This window comes from Arachis duranensis, chromosome 2, assembly GCF_000817695.3.
Source record: "Arachis duranensis cultivar V14167 chromosome 2, aradu.V14167.gnm2.J7QH, whole genome shotgun sequence".
NCBI classification, from domain to species: domain Eukaryota; kingdom Viridiplantae; phylum Streptophyta; class Magnoliopsida; order Fabales; family Fabaceae; genus Arachis; species Arachis duranensis.
Window position 1 is genome coordinate 42,754,806 of NC_029773.3, and position 20,651 is coordinate 42,775,456.

The 20,651-nt window shown below is 37.0% G+C and overlaps 1 long non-coding RNA gene across 1 annotated transcript; it reads right to left on the minus strand.

Annotated features, from left to right (window-relative positions):
- Nucleotides 1–9,057: 9,057 nt before the first annotated feature.
- Nucleotides 9,058–10,342, minus strand: LOC127744716 (uncharacterized). Its single transcript, XR_008005652.1, has 3 exons — nucleotides 10,209–10,342; nucleotides 9,688–9,972; nucleotides 9,058–9,538 (listed from the first exon to the last, which is right to left on the minus strand). It is a non-coding gene; the product is annotated as an uncharacterized LOC127744716 (long non-coding RNA).
- Nucleotides 10,343–20,651: the final 10,309 nt, after the last annotated feature.

A 20,651-nucleotide genomic window follows, 5' to 3' on the forward strand; every position in this document is an offset into this window, starting at 1 on the left:
TGATGAGCGGATAATTTATACGCTTTTTGGCATTGTTTTTAGGTAGTTTTTAGTAAGTTCAAGCTACTTTTAGGGATGTTTTCATTAGTTTTTATGTTAAATTCATATTTCTGGACTTTACTATGAGTTTGTGTGTTTTTCTGTGATTTCAGGTATTTTCTGGCTGAAATTGAGGGAGTTGAGCAAAAATCTGAGTTAGGCTGAAAAAGGACTGCTGATGCTGTTGGATCCTGACCTCCCTGCACTCGGAATGGATTGTTTGGAGCTACAGAAGTCCAATTGGCGCGCCCTCAACGGCGTTGGAAAGTAGACATCCAGGGCTTTCCAGCAATATATAATAGTCCATACTTTGCGCGAAGATAGACGACGTAACTTGGCGTCGAACGCCAAGTACATGCTGCTGTCTAGAGTTAAACGCCAGAAACACGTCATGATCCGGAGTTGAACGCCCAAAACACGTTATAACTTGGAGTTCAACTCCAAGAAAAGCCTCATCTCATGGATAGCTTTATTCTCAGCCCCAGCACACGCCAAGTGGGCCCCAGAAGTGGATTTCTGCACCAATTATCTTAGTTTACTCATATTCGGTAAACCTAGGTTACTAGTTTACTATTTAAACAACTTTTAGAGACTTATCTTGTACCTCATGACATTTTCAGATCTAAATTTTATGCACTTTGACGGCATGAGTCTCTAAACTCCAATGTTGGGGGGTGAGGAGCTCTGCAGCGTCTCAATGAATTAATGCAATTATTTCTATTTCATTCAAACGTGTGTGTGTTCCTATCTAAGATGTTCATTTGCGCTTAATTGTGAAGGAGGTGATGATCCGTGACACTCTTCACCTTCCTCAATCTATGAACGTGTGCCTGACAAACACCTCCGTTCTACATCAGATTGAATGAGCATCTCTTAGCTTCCTTAATCAGAATCTTCGTGGTATAACCTAGAACTGATGGCGACCATTCTTGAGGATCCGGAAAGTCTAAACCTTGTCTGTGGTATTCCGAGTAGGATTCAAGAATTGAGTGGATGTGGTGAGCTTCAAACTTGCGATTGCTAGGCGTGATGACAAACGCAAAAGGATCAATGGATCCTATTCCAACATGATCGAGAACCGACAGCTGATTAGCCGTGCTGTGACAGAGCATCTGGCCCGTTTTCATTGAAAGGATGGGAAGTAGCCACTGACAATGGTGACACCCTACATACAGCTTGCCATGGATGGAACTTTACAAACAATTGAGTTTAATATCACATTGCAGAAATTCAGAAGACAAAGCATCTCCAGAGCTCCAACATATTCTTCATTAATAAAGTAACAATTCCTTATTCCAAATACTTTGACTTCTTACAATTAAATCCAATTAATCTTATTGGCATCCTGACTAAGAATAATAAGATAAAAATAGATTGCTTCAAACTAACAATCTCCGTGGGATCGACCCTTACTCACGTAAGGTATTACTTGGACGACTCAGTGCACTTGTTGGTTAGTTGTACGGATTACAAATTCGTGCACCAACGTGCAGGTGACATGGCAGCACCTAGGAAAGTCACTATCCAGGAGGCTACAGCCCCTGATTTTACGCTACAACCATTCCAGGTACACCACCCAGCAGTGGCTATGGATTTTGAAATAAAGTCTGCACTACTCAACTTGATGCCCAAGTTTCATGGTTTACCTGCTCAAGAGCCTATCAAGCACCTTAGGAATTTTCAGACAGCTTGTTCTACTATTAAGCGTGATGGTACTGACAAAACTTCTATTCTGATAAAGGCTTTCCCATTTTCTCTTGAGGGAAAGGCAAAAGAGTGGTACTACACTCAATCCGGAGCAACTGTTTCTAACTGAGATATGCTTAGAAGAGAATTTTTGGAAAAATTCTTTCCAGCTGAGGTTGCCGATAAACTGAGGAAAGACATGTCCATGATCGTTCAGGACGAATCTGAGACTCTCTATGAATATTTTGAACGCTTCAATAATCTTCTGGAAGCATGTCTCCACCATATGATTGACAAGATAGTGTTGCTCGGCTACCTTACACAGGGCATGAAATCTCAAGATAGGACCACACTGGAAGGTGCTAGCAATAGGTCTATGAAAAAGTACAAGACTACGGAAGATGCATGGCAATTGATCAACGACTTAGCTGAATCTACTAGGAATCACAGGCAGAAACAAAGTCGGTCAAGAGCTGTTGCAGAGGTATCCACTAGCAAAGAGACTGCTGCATAACTCAAAGCTTATGTGAAATGACCAATTTACTGAAGCAGATGCAACTAAGTCAACAACAAGCTCAGCAAGTTCAACCTTCTCCACCACAGCACAGCCAACAGTTGGTTCCACATAGAGTATACGGACTCTGTGAAGATTACAATCATTATACTGATGAGTGTCCGCAACTCCAACTGGAAGACCACATTGTGGCAGCCACTCACAACTTCTATGACCGCCCCAATCAAGGGTACAATCAAGGTGGCAGCTACAACCATGGATGGCAGGATAACTCCAACCAAGGTTGGAGAGATAATTCTAATCAGGGTTGGAGGGATAATCATAATAGAGGAGGCAGAGATAACAATGGAAATCAGAGGTGGAATAACAATAACAACTTCAGGCAGCAGAATCAGAATCAGGCTTACAGAGCACCTCATCTAAGATAGCCTCCAGCATCTCAGTAGACCCCTCAGATCACTTATCCCTCTTCATCTCCTAATGATGAGTTGCTTCAATCTATTGATCAGAGACATCAGGCCATGGAAAACAATCTTACTTCTACTCTAAATGGTCTGAATTCTACCTTGAAAGCTCTTGTCTCATAGATTGGATCACTGAATAACTCTAACAACCAGTCCTCAAGCTCTGGTGGACTCCCCTCTCAACCATTACCCAACCCCAAGGGTGGCATCAATGCCATTACCCTGAGATCTGGAACCACACTGCAAGAGAAGAATCCAGAGGAATCAAGCCCATCAAAACACGCCCCAGTTGCAGACGCGGTTGAGGTAGAGGATGTTGAAGAATAAGATGAAGTACAAGGCATGGCTGAAGCAGAAGCAGCCCAACCAAGGAGTGCAGAACCCCAGCAAGCTGAAGCTATAAAGGACGCCACTCCTATTCCATTTCCACACCTTGCTAAGAAGCCCAGAAAGCAAATGGAACTAGATCCCAAAATGGTAGAGATTTTCAAAAAGGTTGAGGTAATTGTTCCCCTTTTTGATGTTATTCAGTAAGTGCCTAAATATGCAAAGTTTTTAAAAGAATTGTGCATACATAAAGATAAAATTAATGAATTAAAAACTATTCCTTTAGGTAGTTCTATATCTGCTTTAATGGGAAATATACCTAAAAAATGTAGTGACCCAGGCACATGCATGGTTAACTGTACCATTGGAGGTGTGATATTTTCTAACTGTATGTGTGATTTATGAGCATGCATGAGTATTATGCCCTTGTCTATATATAATGCTTTAAGGCTCCCTCCCTTAAAAAGGTCGGCAGCTCGTTTTGTGTTAGCAGATAAAAGCATTATCACAGTGGTTTGAATTACTGAAGATGTATTAGTGAGCATTAAGGGACTCACGTTTTCCATTGACTTTTATATCCTGGAAATGCCCCCAAAATGACTCAAGGAGACTTTCGTCAATCCTGCTTGGTAGACCGTTTTTGAAGACTTCAAAATTCAAGCTGGATGCCTTCTCGGGTACCTATTCCTTTGAGGTAGATGGCAGAACAGTGAGCTTCAATCTAGATGAAGCTATGAAGCATCCCTCAGAAGATCACTCCATATTCCAATGTGACATCATTGATGAGATTATAGCTGCAACTCACCAGGAAGAAATAAAAGAGAGTCAGAAGGAGTAAGATCCAAGTGTGGGGACACCCTCTGAACATACTGAAGATTCATCACCATTTTCGCCAGGGCCAGAGAATGCAGAACCGAACCATGAGCGAAAAATGAAATTAAAGCCTCTTCCTCCACACCTCAAGTATGCATACCTTGAGGACAAGCAGAAGTTTCTAGTTATCATTGCAACGGAGCTCACTTCCCACCAAGAAGAACAATTGCTTAGTGTGTTGAGGACACATAAAAAAGCAATTAGATGGAGCTTGGCGGATATAGTAGGCATCAGCCCTCAAGTTTGTGAACATAGAATATTATTAGAAGAAGGAGCAAAGCCTGTCCGTCAACCTCAAAGAAGATTGAATCCCACCATCTTAGAAGTTGTCAAGAAGGAAGTAATCAGACTACTTGAGGCAGATATCATTTACCCCATTTCAGACAGCGAATGGGTCAACCTAGTACAAGTAGTGCCCAAGAAGTCTGGAGTCACAAGAATAAAGAATGAGCAAGGAGAACTTCTGACAACCAGAGTACAGAACACATGGAGAGTTTGCATTGACTACAAGCGTCTCAACCAAGCCACTCGCAAGGATCAGTATCCCTTGCCATTCATTGATCAGATGCTTGATCGCCTGTCAGGTAAATCTCACTACTGCTTTTTAGATGGTTATATAGGTTATTTTCAAATCCATATAGCTCCTGAGGATCAGGAAAAGACTACTTTTACATGTCCTTTTGGGACCTATGCTTATAAGAGGATTCCCTTTGGCTTGTGCAATGCACCAGCTACTTTCCAGAGGTGCATGATGAGTCTTTTCTCTAATCTCATTGAGACTTGTATGGAAGTTTTTATGGATGACTTTAGCGTCTATGGTGATTCATTTAACCTTTGCTTGGATAGTTTGTCTAAAGTGTTGGACATGTGTGTTAGTTCAAACCTTGTTTTAAATTTTGAAAAGTGTCATTTTATGGTAAAACAAGGTATTGTTCTAGGACATATTGTTTCTTATACTGGTATCTTTGTAGACCCAGCAAAGGTGGATGTTATTTCTAGTTTACCTTACCCCTCCTCTGTGAGGGAAGTCCGTTCGTTCCTTGGCCATGCAGGTTTTTACAGGAGATTCATTAAGGACTTTAGTAAGGTAGCACTACCCTTATCCAGACTACTGCAGAAAGACAATGAGTTCGAGTTCAGTGAGGATTGCAAGCAAGCGTTTGATAAGCTAAAGACCGCCTTGACTCAAGCTCCGATTGTGAGGGGACCAGACTGGAGTCAACCATTTGAAATCATGTATGATGCCTCCAATCATGCAGTAGGAGCAGCACTAGCTCAACATGAAGGTAATCACCCTTTTGTAATTGCTTATGCATCTAAGACCTTAGATGCTGCTCAATCTAATTACACTACTACTAAAAAAGAGCTTCTAGCTATTATTTTTGCTCTGGATAAATTTCGAGCCTATTTACTTGGTACTAAGGTAGTAGCGTACTCAGATCATGCAGCTCTAAAATATTTATTAGCTAAAAAGGAGTCTAAACCAAGGCTAATATGTTGGATGCTACTGCTGCAAGAATTTGATCTGGAAATTAAAGATAGAAGTGGTAACCAAAATTTAGTGGCTGACCACTTGAGTCGCCTTGAGCACATTAAAGATGACTCCATTCCTATCAATGATAATTTCCCATTTGATAGCTTACAGGCAGTATCTGATGTAGCCCCTTGGTATGCACCTGTAGCTAATTATCTATTTAGCCATAGTTTTCCTCCTAATTTTACTAAGCATCAGAGAGACAAGCTAAAAAGCGAGTCCAAATACTATGTGTGGGATGACCCGTATCTATAGAGGTGTGGTGCTGACCAGGTAATTAGACGGTGTGTACCTCAATCAGAATTCCAGTCCATTTTAGAGGCTTGCCACTCATCTGAGAGTGGAGGACATTTTGGCCCTCAACGAACTGCTAGAAAAGTTTTAGACTGTGGATTCTGGTGGCCTACTCTTTTTAAAGATGCTGCTGATCTTTGTAAATCTTGTCCTCCATGCCAAAGGTTTGATAATATATCCCAGAGGGATGAAATGCCTCAACAAATTATGCTTTTCTATGAAATTTTTTATGTTTGGGGCATTGACTTCATGGGTCCATTTCCAAATTCTAATGGCCACCTTTATATATTGTTAGCTGTAGATTATATTTTTAAATAGGTGGAAGCCATTCCTACCCGTACTGATGATGCTAACACCGTTGTTTCCTTTGTTAGAAATCATATTATTTGTCGCTTTGGATCACCACGAGCAATTGTGAGCGATCAAGGCACTCACTTTTGTAACAGAAGACTAACAGGTTTACTAAAGAGGCACGGGATCATTCATAAAGTATCAACATCCTATTATCCCCAGACTAATGGACAAGTAGAGGTGTCTAACAGGGAGATAAAGTGCATACTGCAAAAGGTAGTCAAGCCTCATAGAAAGGACTGGAGCACCAGGCTCCAAGACGCACTTTGGGCATATCGGACAGCATACAAGACACCAATTGGGATGAGTCCTTTCCGCTTGGTTTATGGAAAGGCCTGTCATCTTCTAGTCAAGTTAGAACACAAGGCCTTCTGGGCGGTAAAGGAATGCAACATGGACTATGAGAGAGCCGGAGCTGAATGAAAGTCGCAACTGCAAGAATTAGAGAGCCTTCGCCTTGAGGCTTATGAAAACTCCAGGCTATATAAAGAGAAGGTGAAGGCTGTGCATGACAAGAGCATTAAGAAAAGAGAATTCCAACCAGGGGACTTAGTCCTACTCTACAACTCCAGAATGCGACTCATGCCAGGCAAGCTGAGATCTAGATGGGATGGTCCGTATCGAGTAGAGAGGGTGGAACCATATGGAGTCTTTCACCTGAGCCAACCTTCAAACTCTGAGCTTATCAAGGTCAATAGACATCGCTTGAAGTTATTACATGGTGAAAAGATGGCAAAAAACCAGGAACTAGAGACCTTCCTCTTGGAAGATCCGCCCACAGCAGAAGACTAAGCTAGTGGAGCGTCCAACTTACGGACGTTAAAGCAAAGTGCTGGGTGGGAGACAACCCACCATGGTATGATCGTTCCTCCCTCTCTCCTTATCTTCCCTCATCTATAACTCTTCCCAGTACTAATGCCTATATCTTGCATTTCATCTGCATACTGCATTTGCATTTTTATCAAAAAAAAAGAAGAGCACACGACGCAACAGCGTCGATGACGCGTCCGCGTCATAGTGCCTTGGATACGAGAAGAAAAGAAACAGAGAGTCACGCGAAAGTGTGGCTGGAGGCGTGCCTTTGGCACAAATCGCTCCACACGACCGCGCCGCTGACGCGTCCGCATCATGTGGAAAATAGATCTCCCACGCGTCCGCGTCACCCACGCGACCGCGTGCCCTATAAATCGACGTAAAATGTGTGTATGGCCGAAAGTTGAGCTGCACTTGGGCTGCACTTGTGCTAATCGCACATGCCCTGCCATGCGAACGTGTGCCCCACGCGTCCGCGCCATTTTCTCAATCTGGCCATCCACACAATCACGTCTACCACGCGATCGCGTCATTCTACATTTTGGCAAAACATAATTTGAACAGAGAGTTGTGCGAGCGCGAAGCTGCCCTCGCGCCACTAGCGCAAATCATGTCACGCGTCCGCGTGACCGACGCGTCCGCGTCATTTCATTTAAGGGCTTTCCACGCGACCGCGTATCCCATGAGTCCGCGTCGCTTGCGCTGCCCAACTCATTCAAATCTGCCAGATTATCTTTTCTTTCCTCACCCCATTCCAATTTTATTCCCCCCTTCCTTCTTCCTCCCTTCTTTCTCTCCTCTACCCCCTCTTTCCTACCACCATTTTCAAGGTTTTTCTTCTCTCTTCTTCCCTCCTTACTATTTCATTCTTCTTTTTATTTTCATGTTTTCTTTTTCTTTCTCTTCTACTTTCTCTATCCATGATTTCTTTTTCTTTCTCTTCTTCCTTCTATTGGTGTTGGAACTTTATTTGGGTCATTATTTTTATATGTTGCTTATGGATTGTTTAGGACTTGTTTAACAATTATATATTATTTTCTAAGGGTTACTTGCATGTTCAAATTAATATTTTCCATACCTTATTCAACATGCATGCTATGTGTTTGTGAAAACGCCCATATGGCATTTTGCACTACTTCTTTTTAGATTTCTTTTAAATATACTACTATAAATGCTTGCTTTTCACAAAACCCTTTCTAATCTTTTATTAATTAAATATAATTATTTTTACAAGCACACTATTAGTTTGAAAGACTAGGTAATCTAATTTGGACATTGAATGCTTGATCTATGCTACTGATGCCCTTGCCGGCATGCCAATAAACACCTTGCATTTAATTGTCATCACGTGCACTTGCTCTATTTCCATTGTTGATTTGCCACATGTAGTCATGACCATGTCACTACAAGAAAAAGGCGTATTTGTAACAAAAAATATTGTTACAAAACGTCGAAATTTTGAAACAAAAGTTTTTTGTAACAAAAAAATGGTCCATTGCAGTAAGTCCCGTTACAAAAAGTTTTTGTAACGAAAAATGAAACTATTACAATTCAAAGTAATGTTTTGTAACAAATTTTTTTGATACAAAAAAACGAAATTTGTTTCAAAAATGGTAACACTTTTTTACTTTTAAAATACTTTTCGTAACAATTTAGATTTTTGTGTCACAATATTTTGTTACAAAATACTATTTGCTTTTGTAACATTTTTTATTCTTTTAGTTACAAAATAGAAAATTCATATTAAAATATTTAATTAAATAGTTGATATATCAATTAATTTGCTAATTTCACTAACTCAACATTTATATAATATATAATCATATAGATAATTAAGACATCTTACATGTCATTAAGATTCTTTTACAATAAAATAAGTTCTACAAATTTAACTAAACACAATTTTTTCCTAACATAAAATTGTATCATATCAAATTTATAATTATTGACTCTTCTAACATATTTCAGTCAATATAAAGTCTAGCATGTTGGCATCAATTTTGTGCACCTGCAAATATAAACAATGAAAACCAAAATTAAAAAATAACACATAATACTATCTTCATCCGAGTAAAAATTAAGTTATATGAGGATAAAAGCATTGTGATTTGGAGTTCTGCAACTTATTATTGATTGCTTGGAGTGCAACTACTTACAAGCATCTTTTCTAACACATCGCTGCAGAGCAAGCTAGTAATCCAACATGTGAGATCTGTTTCTTGAGAAAAAAATAAGTTACTGATGAGAATAAACCTGAAATAAGATTGATTACCAAACAAAAGAAAAACAAAAAACAAAACAAAAGGTTATTAACAATATCAAATATTCTTTGATCATTAACTGAATATGTTACCAGAAATTACAAGTGTCACAACAGAATACTAATACACATATATTGGAGAACTTATAAACAGGCCTTCTTTAAGCATAAGTTGCTTTGCAGTTTCTATAGCTTCTTCACTTAATATCTACCAATTTAAACATATCTCAAGAGTTAACAAAACATAAAATTAGTTTGACTTCATGAATCACAACATTTTATCAACTCTTGAATAAAGCTTACTTGAATGATTTCATCGAGAAGATTGACTTCTAATACACTGGGGACAAAGCCTGCACCAATTCCCTGAATCTTGTATGGACCTACACATTAATAATGACAAATTGTAAATCACTGGGTACTACAAATGAAGTTGTGGGCCTTAACCCTGAGGACTACTAATAAATAAATAACCTTTTTTAAAAAAAAAATACAAGAAAGTCATTGTCACACAGAAGAGGTTGTAACTCACCAGGTTTTCCTCCTAAGAGCACTGAACTTTCAGCTGGTTCCACACTAATCAACTACAAAAAGTCAAAAGAAAAATGATAACATAAGAAAATAACACTATGATTATAGCAGAAATTATCTTCTGCAAATGTATCTAAAGAACAGCTAACTTTTAAGTTAGAATTCTGCTCTTTCAGATATTTCCATGCACCAGTGATGGTACCACCACTACCTATCCTGCATAAAGCATGTCGACTTTTCCTTCCGAACCTTTCCATATCTCTGGGCCAGTGGTTTGATAATGTATCTGCCACAACAACAAAATTGATCACCCAAAGTTGGCAAGAATCAGTTGTACTAAAATGTACTAAAAACAAAACATTGATGAATTCATATATCGACTCTAGTAAAGAATCTCATCTATCTATCGTAACCGAATCAACAAATTTTCTAAAACAAAAGCTTTCTCCAGCAATTGCAATAAATTTTTAAAAATTAGTATTCTAAAACATTTAAGAAAAAACTAGTATATCAATCAATCACCTGTATAGCTTTCTCCAGCAATGTAGAACTCTCTATGCTTATACTAAAAGAAATCTTTCAGACCACTTAACAAGAAATGTATATGCATCTCCAGCTGAAAATTCAGAGACCCCAGGATCCCAAATACAAGCACATAACCAACTCAAGATCGTAATGAACAAAGCAAAATCGACATGATAAACAGATGTGACAACTTCATTACCTGTTCTCTGATCACCAAATGTGTACAGATCTGTCGTCTTATTCGAGTACGAAAACCCGACACCAGCAGGAGAATCAAGGAATAATATGTTTGCCACTACAACAACAACACCAGCAAGCAATCGAAAGCATGTAAAGAACAAGAAAAAATAACACAGTTGGTGATGCAAACCCTAATCACATTTCACATTTCACATTTCTTCAAAGAGGACGGAATCGCAAACCCTAATAATCAGAACGAAAACTAGAAGCAAGAACAGAACCAAAACTAAAAGCAAAACAGAACAAAAATCAAGAGCAAGAATTCTTGCCTCGGTTCATCTTCACAGTGGTGGCGAGCTCCCACGGCGGCGGCGAGGAGAACACCCACCAACGTGTCCTTTGACTCCCCCCTCTCTCTTGGCCAATCGCAGATCTTCCCTTCTCTCTCCCCTCTGCGTGCGACGGCGATGGCTACGACGATGGTGACGAACCCTAGCGAGCGACGGCAGCGATGAAGCTCAACGGCGACAGCTCTAAGCGACGACGATGGAGATGGCTTCGTGCAGCTCCAATGGTGACAACAGCTTTGGGCAGCAACCCCGTTCGCGAGCTCTCCCTCTCACCCACACGACGGCAGCGGCGGCGACAGTGGCACCCTTCCCGGCGCCATCCCTTCCCTCTCTTCTCCTTCCTCTTCTTCTCTGATTCCCCCCTTTTCCCTTTTGTCTTCTCCCTATTTCCCGTTTCCTTTCTTTCCCCTCTCTGAACATAGGTTTAGGGATTTAGGGTAATAGATTTAGGAATTTAGTAAAATTAAGATTTTATTTGGCAATTATAAAGTTAAGGTAAATTATATACAAGTGATATAATAATTGTATAAAATATTTGAAATAGAATGACAATTTAGAATTCAAATATAATACTGTAAAAATTAATTTTGAAACACATAATTTTATTAATTTATCAATGAGTTTAAATAATTATTTTTAATTTAAATCATAAAATGAATATTTTAGTCATTTTATAAAACACAGGTTAAACCTGAAATATCTATTGCCTAAATTAAATTATATGACATTTTATTATTTTTCTATTACCAAAATTTTAATTTTTTTGTATAAAATAATTAATTATAATAAAAATTGTACATAACTCTTAATTGTTTTAAACTTAAAGTATTTATAAAAGTGTGATCTCTCATTTTAAATAACTTTTTAGATATATTCTCTTTTATTTCTATCTATAAAATAAATAATGTCTAAAATAAAATTACTTATATTTTGGGATAAATAATTAACTTGTTATAAACAATATTGAATTTTGTGATAAATTAATTTTTTGTTACAAAACAATTAGAGTTTTTGAAACAAAAAGATATTTTGTTACAAAACAATTGGAGTTTTTGAAATAAAAAAATATTTTGTTACAAAATATTTCAAATTTTTGCAACTTCTCTTTTTTTATTCCAAAATATTATAATATTTTGTAACAAAACACCATCTCGTTACAAAAACTAACGTAATTTGCAACAAAAAAAATCAGGTTGTTACAAAATATTATCATGTTTTGTAACAACTTTTAATATTGTTACAAAACATTATTCTTTTGTAACAATTACCAATTATTATTACAAAAAATTATTTTTTTGTAACAATTTTAAATTTGATACAAAATTTTTGTTACAAATGTTTCATTTTCTTGTAGTGTGTGTTCACATAATTATCCACTCCTGTGCATTGATTACCACTTTTTCCATTTTTTTCCTTGCCATAACCCTTAATATGCTAATGTCTTTACTCATTCCCTTTCAGGATGGCCACTAAGAAAAGCAAGGAGAAAGCTACCCCCAAATCCATAGCTAGGAAAGGAACAAAAAGAGCATTAGTGGTAGAGCCTTCTTCAACTACAGTTAAGCCCTCAACAAAAAGAATTAAAAGGATTATAAAGGTTGATGAAAAAGAAAGAGTCTTCCCAGCAAAGGACACTGCACAATTTCCCAATCGCTACTGTGAGTAGATGTTCCTCATTCTGGCAGCTCGGAATTACAACAATGAACACCTTCTTATCCTTCTGCCTCGTGTTGCCGAATTTGTTGAGCCGCAAATTGTACAAAGACATTGGGAATTCCTACAGAGACAGCTACGACAGGTTAATCTTTCTTAGGTAGTTGAGTTCTACTCCAACTTCCACCTGCCGACACTGCAGTCTGTTTATATCCGTCAGAATCAAGTCCCCATTACAAAAGAGGTCATTCAGCAAGCCTTAGATCTTCCCCCTGCTCCAGAAGGATTGGACGCATTTCAAGCAGTCACACTCAAGCGCCAGGCGTACAAATTTGACTAGGACGCTGTTCTCAGAGTTATCCCACAACCTGGCAGCAAATGGATCTTTGGATATCACCGCTCCCGTCCTAAGGGAATATCGGCCGCACTCACCTTAAAGGTTTACGTATGGGCATAGATTATGTTCCATTACGTCTTTTCGAGCACTCATGAGTCCTCCTTCACCGCAGACATGGCCGTTCTACTATGGTGCATCCTCACAGACCAGCCTCTCAATTTACCAAGACACATCCAGAATGCTATGGGACACGTGCAAATTGCGGGCAACCTTCCTTTCCCTGCCTTGGTCTCTGATCTTGTTTCAGCAGCCGGAGTCTTTTACAGAGCTGGAGACACCAAAGCCATACTTCCACGGGATGATCAATATGTCCCTAACAGGAGATATCTCAGGCCACCACCTGTCACTACCAGCCAGTCCACAGAAGATGCTGCAGACATCCCACCTTCTACTAGTCAGCTGCTACATCAAATACTAAAGCGGTTGGACCAACAAGACCAGAAAGCAAAGCTCCGAGAGCGCCGCAATCACCACCATTTCAAATACCTCAAGGAGCTACTCACAGGCAACCACAGACCTGATGAGGACCCAGGAACTCCGGACTCCACTTCCTTCACCAGCACAGGGAGCCATGACGGTTCCGATTGTGGAGACACTACCACCAGCCCACCCTTGTTTCTGACAGATGGCACCAAGGACGATGCAAAGCCTTAAGTGTGGGGAGATCGGTCAATACCTGACTTCCGGAGGTAATTCTTTCCCCCTAACACCAATTTCTTTCTTCTTTAGTGTAGGATAGATTGCATATTAATAGGTTAATTGCATGCATGTTCTACCTGATTGAAAAGACAATAAATTTCTTTTAAGACCATATATTTTTTAAAAAAAATTTCACTAATTTAAATCAAAATATTTATGTTAAATTTGTTTGAAGTTGAAATTGGAACATGATTTTTGAGCTAAAAGAACACACAACCCGTGAGACTTTGAGCCTAAATACATGGTTACACTATTTAACCATAAACATTCTTATTTCTTGTGTGTTTACTTCTCTATGATTGTAATCTGAATTTTGTTTTATCCTATATGTCCAATGTTAATGTGTTATGTGCATGCATCTGATTGAGGCCATTGTTTGTTTAACTCACATATCCCAAATAAGCCAACCCTTTTAATTACCTTTGTTAACCACTTTGAGCCGTTGTTAATCCCAATTATTCTATATTTTACCACATTACTAGCCTTAAGCAGAAAAACAATGAAAAATCCCAATTGAATCTTTGGTTACCTTAAGATAGAATGTGTTTTAGCTGAGTATGGGAAAATTATGGGAATAAAGGATAATAGGAGAATATGTCATGATGAAATAAAGGAAAATTGGGTACCTATTCATGTGAAATCATAAAAGAAAAAATTATAAATCTATGTGCATTGAAAAAAAAGAATAAAAATAAAATTATTTTCTTTATTTTAGTGAATAAGGGGACAAAATCACCCCAATGTTAAGTCAGAATTAATAATCAATGCACATGTGATAAAAATTAAAATAAAGGTTGATACATGAATATGGAATGTGAAAAGGAGATTTTGGGTAGCTAAGATGAATATTAAATTTATATGGAGTATATGTATGTTAGGTAGGAGCTTAGGTTAATTAAAGATTCAATATACAAGCTCACTTAGCTATATGTGTATCCTCACCTTTACCTTAGCTCCATTACAACCATGAAAAGACCTCATGATGTTTGCATTGGAATTTTAAAATTGTTGATTGATTAGGTGAAAAACAAAATTTTTGAAAGCATGATTAGAGAAGGATAGAGTGATTACCTGATTTACTTGAGTTGATTAGAGTGCACACGCACCAACAGCAAGGGTTCAATGCTCAATCCTGTACTCCCTGCTTTCACGAGCTATCTTCTTACAAATTTATCTGCTTTTACAATATGAATTGAATTAGTGAAATCTGCCCCATGTTTTGTCTTAGAGAACTTATCTATTTTTTTATCATGTAGACAAACTCATATAGTTGCATTCATATGTATATAGGTTGCATTGCATTACATGAGTCTTACATGTTCCTATTCATTCATATTTATCTCCTTCAACTTAGCATGAGGACATGCTAATGTTTAAGTGTAGGGAGGTTGATAAACCACTATTTTGTGATTCATATTGTATTTAATTATGTGGTTTTATCAAGTCTTCGCCCACTTATTCATATGATTTGCACGTATTTACAATTCCTTCCTAAAAATATTCTATGATTGATAACTTGCTTCCTAAAGACCTTTTAGTTGTATATTTTTATCTTCTTTCGTACCATTCGATGCTGTGATCTGTGTGTTAAGTGTTTCAGGCTTCAAGGGCAGGAATGGAGTAAGGAATGAAGAGGAAGCATGAAAAAATGGAAGGAACACAAGGAATTGAGGAGATGACCAGCGAGAAGTCACGCGGTCGCATGGCTCACGCGACCGCGCGAAATGAAAAAAAATCAAAATGACGCACCCGCGTGCCTGACGCGGCCGCGCAGATTGGAAGCTGCATGAACGACGCGAGTGCATGGACGACGCGCACGCGTGGTACGAGAAACGCTGAGTGACGCAATCGCGTGGACGTCGCGACCGCGTGATGTGCGCTATCTGCAGAATTACAAAAGTCACTGACAGAGATTGTGGGCCGGATTTCAACACAGTTTTCGGCCCAGAAACACAGATTAGAGCCAGGGAACATGCAGAGACAAAGACAACAATTCATTCCGCATAATTTCAAGTTTTTAGATATGAATTTACTCCTCCCCTAGGTTTCTCACTTGAATTTTCATAAATTAGGATTTTGAAGATTTTGGCTTTAGCTTTTGAGAATAGTCTATCTCCAATACTAGTCACTATAATTTGTTATTTACTTTTCATTTATTCTTCCATATTCTTAATTCCTCCAGAGTTGACATTGGATTATTTTCACAAGTTATTAATACAGAACTATTTTTATTTTTAATTAATCCCTTTTATTATTATTTATTATGTCTTCTTTTATTTTTTCCATTGATTCTGTGAAGTCTATAATTATGATGAGTGAGTAGTTTCCCAACTTGATTGGGAGATGATTAAAAGGAGAACCTTAAGTTAAAATACTCAAGAGTTCAATTGTAATTGGTGCATTATTGGTTGGCTTGTTAGTCACTAATTCTAATCCTTCCCAAGGGAGAGGATTAGGACTTATGAATAGAAGTTGACTTTTAATTTGACTTTCTTTCATTCGTTGAGGTTAACTAAATTAAAATAATGACTAATTATTAATTGCTCTTGATTAAATTCTAACAAGGATAGAACTTCCAATTAATGTTCTCCTGATCAAGATTTTATTTAAATCATATAAATTCTCTAATTTAATTTTTTGTTCAACAAATTCAAAACCCCTTTTGAAAACCTCTGATTGATAAAATAGCACATCCTCCTGCAACTCGTTGGGAGACGACCTGGGACTCATACTCCTAGTATTTTATTTCTAAAATTTGTGACAACCCTTTTTTCTAAATTGACGAGTGGATTCTTGCTGGTTAAGAACTGTACTCGCAACGCCATTTTTCTAATTAATTCTTAATCTGCTAATTTCTGCTCACGTCAGGTTGTCCGCACGCCTAGGAAGGGGGTGTTCAACTTCTTCTTGCTTTTCTTCCAGAGCTTCTTTTACAACTGGCTCATCATCATCTTTAGTCTCAGAACCTGTCACTTTACCACTTCTCAAGTGAATGGCCTTGCACTCTTCTCTTGGATTTATCACTGTGTCACCAGGAAGAGTATTAGGCGGCCTCTCAGATACTTGCTTGCTCAACTGACTCACTTGCATCTCTAAGTTCCTGAGTGAAGCTTTAGTTTCCTACAAAAAACTCTGTTGATTCTTAGAAAGCTCTGCAAGCATAGCCGCCAAGTCAGGAGTATTCTAAGGTTGAGCTTGTGGCTGTTGTGGTTGAGAAGATTGAAACTGGCGGATATTGAAATTATTCCAATTAAAACTGCCTTGAGAATTATTAAAATTTTGTTGCCTTTGAGGTTGATCTCTCCACCCAAAGTTTGGGTGATTTCTCCACCGTCGATTAAAGGTCTTTGAATATGGATCATTATTGGGGTTTTTAGGAACATTCCCATAAAATTAACCTGTTTAGGAGGGCACTAAGCATAATCATAGATCTCACCTTGGGTATAGCCACCACTCATGTGATAAGTGGCATCTTGAGGAGCATTTTGAGTATTGACAACTAAGACTTGCATCCCTCTCAATTGTTGAGTAACAAAATCCATTTGTTGAGACAAAAGTTTGTTTTGAGCGAGAATAGCATCTACAACATCTCACTCCATAACTCCTTTCTTCACAGAAGACCTCTTAGAAGAGTATAGATATTTGTTGTTAGCAACCATATCAATCAATTCATTAGCCTCTTCAGGAGTCTTCTTCATGTGCAGAGATCCACCTACAGAATTATCTAGAGACATTTTAGCCATCTCAAAAAGCCCATAATAAAAAATCTACAACCAGATCCAGCTGAGAACATATCCAGGGGACACTTCCTAATCATCAACTTGTATCTCTTCAAGGCTTCATAGAGGGATTCACTATCTCTCTGCTTGAAAGTATGAACATCTGTCCTCAGCTTGGTCAGCTTCTAAGGAGAAAAGAACTTGATCAGAAATTTGTTGACCACCTTATCCTAAGTATCCAAACTCTCCTTGGGCTGAGTGTCAAGCCACTGCTTTATTCTATCCCTCACAGCAAATGGGAAGACAAGTAGCTTGTAGACATTGGGATTCACTCCATTAGTCTTCATAGTATCACAGATCTGCAGAAAATTTGAGATAAACAAGTTTGGGTCTTCTTGCAGGAGTCCATGAAACTAACAGTTTTGTTGCACTAGAGTGCTTAACTGAGGTTTCAGCTCAAAGTTATTTGCACCTACAGGAGGTACCACAATACTATTCCCATAGAAATTTGGGCTAGGTGCGGTGTATGAGACAAGGGTCCTCCTAGGTTGCCCGTTTGCATTTGGATTAACAACATTTGCATTAACTGCATTGTTATTGTTAGAATCCATGGTGAACTCTTCCGCTTTCTCCTCAAGATTATCTCTGATATTCTTACCGGTTTTGTAAGCTCTAGCTTGTTGTAAACGCCTTCTCAAGGTCCATTCAATCTCAGGATCAAATTCAAGAAGATGGTCTTTGTTCATATTCTTGCTTATGAACAAACAAAAAATAAGAAAAAGTGGGAATCTCTACGTTAGAGTGCAGAGAATTCCGAATGAGGCAACCTGAGTAAAAGAAAAAAAATAAACTAACTAAACAAATAGAGCAAAGAATTCAAAAATTGCTAAGCAACAATGAAACAAATTTCAAAATTTATATATAAAAAAATAAACAGGGAAAATAAAATAAAATAACTAGGAGACACCAAACTTAATTTCATAAATTAAGAAAAAATAATTGCTAAAATTTTCGAAAATTAAAGACAAGAATTAAATAAAACTAAAGCAAAAATGGCTAATCTAAGCAATCAAATAACTAGTAGGTGTCAATCACAGTCAATCACCAGCAACGATGCCAAAAACTTGGTGCGAAATTCAAAGTCCACAAACTAACCGGTAAGTACACCGAGTCGTATCAAATAATACCTCAGGTGAGTGAGGGTGGATCCCATGAGGATTGATAGATCAAGCAACAATAATTGAGTGATTTACTTAGTCAGACAAGCAAAAAATAGTGTTTGAGAGTTCAATTGCATTAAATAGTAAAATCAGAGAATCAGAAAGTAAACAGTATACGGGTTGTGAAGATTATATGAGAGAACAATTAAGCTTTTGGAGTTATTTATCTTCCGGATTAACTTTTCTTACCAAATATTTTAGTCATGCAAGATTCAATTCATGGCAAAATATATGTGATTAAACCCTAATTCCTTAGTAATTTAGTCTTCTCTAACCTAGTTAACTGGCAATTCCTTGGTCACTTAAAAATCCTAATTCATGGCAAAATATATTTTAGTCACTTAATTATAGTTTATGTACCACAAAAATCCTAATTACCCAAATAAAAGAGGATTATATGTCACATATCCCGTTAAGTCTAGATAATTAGTGATTTAGGAGAAATTGTTTTCAAGCTATTGTTCAAGTAAATTACTTTTTCAAGATTTAGCAAGAACATAATTAGAATATAGAGTAAATAGAGCTCTTAACTTTAACAGTGGATGTTTAGTTGCTTATGGCTTAGAGAGAAAACTTGGGTTCTAAAAACTGTAAAGTACGGAATGAGGTGCGTAAGAGAGAAGAGAGCCCGAATGGCTAAATCTTTTCTCTTTTATATCAAATCCTAATAAATGTAAAATATATTTTCTAAAACTAAATAATATCTTTTCCTATTATAAAATAAAATAAAGTTTAATCAAAATGAATAAAAATATCTCGTGCTAACTTTTTTGGAGACGAATAGGGAGCACCTTTTGCGTCAAACTTTGGTTGGGCCAAGTTTGGTACCACTTTAACCCCATGCAATCTCAATGTTCTTCATCCCAACACTAAACTTGGAAAATTCCAAGTTTGGCGCCACTAAGGCCATATGCAATGGAAGCTTGTAATGATTATGGTGCCAAACTTGAGGAATGCCAAGTTTGGCGCCAACTCCTGGATTTGCCGTGGCTCCGTTTCTTCTTTCTAAACTTTGTCAAATCCGTCCGAATGCTACTTGAAATAAACTAAATTACACAGAACTCAAAATAGTATTCATAGTGGCTTATAGTACTTAAATCTTGATTAAACTTAACAAATTCAATTGCAAATTCATTAGAAAAAGATAAGAAAGATACTCATGCATCAGGGCGCTGCCACGTGGTTGACATCCCTACTTCATCACGCCCCCCGCATGTTGGTCGAGCTCTGCCACGTCGCCGACGACCCTGCTTCATCACGTCCCTTACGTGTTGAAAGGCTGTTCCACAAACCAGCAAAACACTTACCAATGTCAATAACAAACAAAAATACAACTCCATTTTTCATATTAAAAATAAATTCTGACGAGAATTAATGATTTATCAAATTATCATACAATTGCATCAATATCATAACTATTAATTAGATTTTTACCTTTTCAAATTAATTGTTTTTATTTGTTTATGATTGGTAAACAATTATTAAATTTACTTAAAAATATAAATAATTAATATAAAAAATTATTATTATTTTAACTATTATTTTTTGCTTTATCAATTTTAATTTTTTATCCCTTTCTCAATTTAATAGTAGAAGTTATAATAAGTAAAATTTAACTAATGCTTTCTTAAAATAAGAGATACACTAACTTCATTTTACTTTGATTATAAATTAAGTATCATTTTTTTGATAAAATGAATTTAGTCTCATTTCTTTTTTAAGAAAGTATTAATTAGATTTACTTATTATAACTTCTACAATTAAACAGAAAAAGGGTTAAAAACTGAAAAAATTAATAATAATAAAATACAATGTTTAAATTAATATTATTTTTCCTTTGATTATTTCTATTTTTAATTAAATTTAATAATAATTTACTAATTATAAACAAATAAAATGAATTACTTTATAATGGTAAAAAATATAATTAACAAATATGATGCAGATACAATAATAAAATAATTTGTGAAGTTGTCACTTATCATAAAGTAATTAACTTTTTGTAGCTTATTTTCGCTGGCAATAAATTAAATATAAGAATAGAGAGATAAAATCAATCATATTTTCGCTAGCATAATCATAAAAATCGTCTAAATTTAATTTTTGCAGTATCTAACTGCGAAAATGTCAATAAATACATAAATTGATAAATATCTTTGTATTTTGATTTAAATCAGTAAATAAATTTTTTTTATTTAAATATAAAAAACCGTATAGTAGTA